Source organism: Candoia aspera, chromosome 3, assembly GCF_035149785.1.
Source record: "Candoia aspera isolate rCanAsp1 chromosome 3, rCanAsp1.hap2, whole genome shotgun sequence".
Taxonomy (NCBI): Eukaryota; Metazoa; Chordata; class Lepidosauria; order Squamata; family Boidae; genus Candoia; species Candoia aspera.
The window spans coordinates 53,074,450-53,079,850 of record NC_086155.1 but is presented as its reverse complement, the minus strand read 5'-3'; positions in this window follow the sequence as shown (position 1 = coordinate 53,079,850).

The window sequence follows — 5,401 nt, the reverse complement described above, 5'->3', positions numbered from 1 at the left end:
CTTAAGAAATCCCTTTCTGGATTTCAGGTCCTTCCTCTGTTTTTGCCTTGGAGATGGCTTGGTATGCTCTCCATACTACAATTACCATGGTGGATTCCTGTGCTACTGTAATCCTTTCAGTTGTGCTGGGAAAGCAAGCACAAATCCTTTTCCTTTCCATGGATGGATTTTTGAGGACACATGGTTTCCACTGAAGGAACTTTTGTATGAAGGCCCCTCCCCTGACTCATATTTGACATGACCCATCTGGTGCCTTCATTGGTAAAGCAGAAGACCAGACCATCATTTTACCATTATTTCTGTTATTTGGGCTGGAGGGGAAAATGGAGAACTCTAGTCAATTTCACCTAATAAAAAAAGAAGAGGCCCAAGTTTTTTTTTAAAGGCCCAGGTGTTTCACCTTTCCTTTAATATAGGGGTTGGGGGAGGAAAGAAAGCTCCATAGTGACCATTCTTCCTGTCACTTGAGCTGGAAGGGAAACTGGCAGAACTTTTGTCAATTTTGCCTTTAAATGTTCTCAGTCTTGACACTGTTTCACCCCCCCCCCCATAGTGAACTTGTAAAACAACAAGGCACAGATCACAGCTGCCTTGTGCCATTCCACCACAATATGTGCATTAAAAAAAACCTCCAGCATTTCACAGGCCCACCAAAAGTTCCCCTGACAAAGTTACTTCAGAAGGGGACAAGCCCCAGACAAAATGGCCATGGTGGGAAATGACCAGTGACTGGCGGGGAGAGGGTATTCCTGCCACATCACAAGGTGGCCAGCTGGAGTGTAGATGGAGTGCTTACAATGAAATGAGATATAACAGGCAAACCAGACAGCACTGCTTGTGTTGGCACAGGTTGGAAAATGCTACTTTTGATGTGTAGCAAGAAAATACTCGTGGGGGGTGCCTTCTTGGTGGGCTGGGTGTGGGTAGAAGACAATGTCATGCATTCCTTGAGAAACCGCAGCCTGTATTTCCACTGGAGCAGTCTGGTTCTGCACATCAGTCTACAATCCATTGCCACAAGATTCTCCACAGGATTCTCCCTGCTTTGAAGTGTGAAAGTATGCACACACATGCACAGTGAAGATACCATGCTTTGTTAAAAGTAGCTGTATGTAAGGGCTCCCCCGCTTGTGTACTTTAAGACCTCATATCTTTTGTTATGACAATTTCATATATTGTAGAGAGAGAAACATGGTTTGGAGACCTGAGTGTAAAAACCAGGGAGTTGTAGAGAGAAGGTTACTGCTGTTCTTTGCTCCATAGCCAGGTGGGAAATACCACGAGGGGTTAAAGGAAGGTATGCATTTTAAAAACATTCATTCTGAAGAGAGGACTAAATGAATTATCATTAAAAAAGCCTGAGTTTGTAAGGATGCGGAGGAAGAGAAAAGTGATGTGTTGTGATGTCCAGACACTTAATTTGGGAAATAATTTTCAGTGAAGTATTTGGTGCTTAATGATTTTGAAAAAGGGAAAGAATCGCAGAGAAAGAATCGCAGAGACAAAAGGGTAACTTGACTTACTGCCATGTTAGGTCTTGGTTAGAATTATATTATGAATTCCAAAATATGTTTTCCACCCAAAACAATGCCGAAGTTTTGTACCAGCTTTGTACTGTTTTGTTCTAATAAGCCCAAGAAGCATGCAGTGCTCTTGACAGATTATCCTGAGAGAATGTGGCCTTTGACAGGGAAAAAAAAATCCCAAACCCTCACCCTTTCCATAGGAAGTTTAGACTATATGATGATCAATGTTGGAAACATGTATCTTGCATTTATGCTTTACATATCTGCATCCAAACTTAAAAATATGTATACCTTTCTTTTAGCAATTCATAAATTAGGTGATGCAGGTATGAACCCAGTGGCACTATCTAACAAAGCTATCTCCATGATGCCTGCAAGAGAGCTTAAATGACCTCACCCCATCCCAATTAGGTCAACACTTAAACACACTTGTCATGTTATTGGGGTACCAGTTTTGATCTTTATCTGTCCTTCATGCCACCTAAAATAGGTGGATTCTGCCTGCTCTTGGTGTTGAGCTAGAGATCTTCTGATCAAAAGATGTTGGTATCATCCATAAGAAAACAATGAGACTTTTTCCCCCCTGTCTCTTTACTTCCTGACCCAGAAAACCTTCACATCTTTGCCAGAAAAAAAAAATACATTATTTGTCACTCACTGTTTCTGAAGAGAAAGGCAACAGGTGATTAGTTGTTGGCAGTTTCTTTGAAAGGATATTTAGTTTTGACCTACATTTTCAAAGCTAGGTGTGGCTACCAGTTTGGAAATCTTCAATGAAAAATAAAACCCTTCAGATGTTATAGCAGATTGTTGCATGTAATGAGAAAGTAACATCATATAGAAGCTTATAGTTAATAACTGGCTGGCCTTAAGTCCTTCAAAATAAGGGTGTATCTGCAGAAATCAGATGAAATGACACTCAAAGATGCTGATGCATAGAAGGTAAGTTCTAAAAGAGCACAGGTAAGGTTACAGAAAATATTTATTGCTTTCATGATGTGGACATTAGGCTCAGTTGCCTTAATTTACAGTTTCTGGGCCTTTTGCTGCTTAAGTGGATCAGTAAGTGGCTTAATATTTCTTTTGAACCTAAGTTTCTTTAAATATTTGAATAATATTTTTGGCCAGCATCTAAAGAGAAACAGAGTTCCTAGCCTAGTTTCTATCATCAGAGGACCTATTTCAAATGCTTAATTTAATGTTCTGCCTTTATACTTAAGCAAATACTAACATTTTAAAGAACAGTGTAGAAAAAGTTAAACATCAAAATTAATACTTTGATTTCTAAGAAAATTAATTTTCCTTTAAAAGTCTGGTGGAAAATATGCATTTTTACATCTTTTCTGAATGCAGAGAGAATGAGGGCCAACACAGCTCCCAAGGGGGAGCATTCTGTAGCCAGCAAGCAGTGCAGAAGACCCTCTTCCCTCCTGCCCTTTGACAATGAGGGCAAGGAAGAAGATGGCGGCGCGATGTAAAGAACAGCGTTCTGTAAAGCCCATGTGTGCATGCAAGCCCACCATAGTCGCTGTAGTTGTGGAGACTGCCTGCTGCCTTGGGGCTAGGACCAGCCTGAAACCACCCAATTTATATCAGTCCTCACTTCTCAGTTCACTTATAAGATACCTTTGTGTAGCTTCAGCCTGTTTTCCTTATTAGCTTTTGCTCTAAGCATGTAACATGAAGGTTTCGTCTGGCCTGGAGAAAAGATCTTTAGTTTTTTAAATAGATACAATGAATCTCCAGATTCCATTAATATTATCCAAATATAAATGATCAATGGAAAAACATAGATAGCATTCAAATAACTTAATCTTCACAAAGAATCTCAGACTTATTTGAAAGAAATAAGGATCACCTATGATACTGAGGGTGCTTCAAAGAGACACACACCCCTCCCTGTTTTTTTTTTTTAATGGAAATGGGACTAGACAGGGACCTTCCAAATAGATATGACAACGTGGGCTTGAATGCACATTTAGTGGTCTTTGGCATCCTTCAGTAATCTTGGACAAAAAACAGAAGGAAAGAATTCAGAACTACTTTTGGTAGACAGAAGCATCAAGACAAAACTTGTCTGCATGAAATAGGACAGGAAGGTTGCTATGGAATGAGGAAGCTAGGAAGTTGTGCCACATATATTAGATTTTTGTTCTTGATCTTTTCTTCTATAGCAGTGTTTTAGATAACTGTTCCAAACTAGATGGGGTTTTGAATTATGGTTGGATGAAAATAGGAAGTTTGTAGAGATGGTATAATGGTGTGATTAGAAACTCATGCTGTATTTACCAGTGTAGCTTTTGTATTTTGAACTGTAGAAATTTTGGACAGTTTTCAAAGACAAACTCATGTAAAATACACTGTACTAATTAAGTTTGGATCTGTCTTCTGGAAAGAATGCAGTTGGCATGTTGTATCACTGAAACTGCAAAACTACACTTATCTACACTTCCAGTTTGATCCAGATGCAGGAACCTTTCCAAGCCAACCCCCCCCCCCCTCAGAAGTTAATACAGGTAGGCCTCATTTAGTGACTGCCTCATCAAGTGACTGTTCACAGTTATAATGGTGATGAGAAAGTAACTTTACAACCAATGCTTGCATTTACAATTGGAGGTCTGTAAAGCAAAGGAAAGCTGAAGCAAGATCGTAAGCACAGTTACAATTTCACTTAGCAACCACTTCACTTAACGACCAAGTTGCCGGTCCCAACTGTGGTTGCTAAACAAGGACTATCTGTACAGTTCCATTCAAGAGATGCAAAATACTAAGATAAGCCATTCTACCAAGAAACAGTACTTCTGCCTTGCTTGAATTAAATCTATTTGTTAGTTTACCCACATCATATTTTTCATGGGGTACATTCTTTGTGTCTATGATGAATAGAATTCTCAGACATCAGTGCTGTTACCCTGAGAGAGCTAGCTACCTCAATAATATGGCTGCTCCCACAGCTGTGGTATAGCTTGCTGATAAGCTTGATCAGTGGTCAAATTCTATGGAGGTCAAAGTTGAAGGAAAAATTGCAACAAATATGCTTTGTATTTTATCTTGATCTATGGTAAATAGGTCCTGAGGGTTTGTTCATCTGAATAAACATCACATTTCAATTTTCTTTGGCAGAACGAAACCAGAGGAGTAAAGTTCCCAGGCTTAAGATTTGTATTGCTGTGCATGTGTGGAGTTAGTACTTGCTTGAAGTGCAAATTAATTGTTCCAAGTGGACCAACCAGGACAGGAGCCTTTATGATTGATAGTCATACCTAAAATTAATTTATATAATGTATCATACGTTTTGCAATCCCCATTTTATTTATACCTTGGACAACATCATTAGATAGCCTTTTCTACTCTGTGAAAGAAGGCTGAGAGTTACAACTTGCCCAATAACATCTAAAGGATCCATGAGTATGGCTGATGGTTGCATTCTGACCTTTAGATGCATTTTCCAGATTTTACTGGAGGTCCTGTCTGAGCTAGGTTGTAGGCAACAGTCTAAGGTGAGCTGGGACTCACCTTAGGAGTAAGAACAATTGAAGAGTAAAAACAATAGACAAACGAGACAAACCAGAAGCTAAACCAAATATCAAATGGGGATTGAAGCACAGATCAAGAAGTAGGGTTAACGAGCAAGCCAAATGTTAGAACTGAAGAACAAAAAGACAGAAGCGCTGCAGAAGGTTTCTTAGTCAAGACAGGTTCAACTGGAACAAGCAGTCCTTTTATATTCCTTCCAGGGACCAGCTGGGGTGGGCAGAACTTTACCTGAGGATATTTCACTAAGAAACAACAATTTCTTAGTGAAAGTTTGGTGACTTCCCATGCAGGATAGCTGCTGGCAATCCCACTGCCTCCTAATTGGTTCACATCAGTGA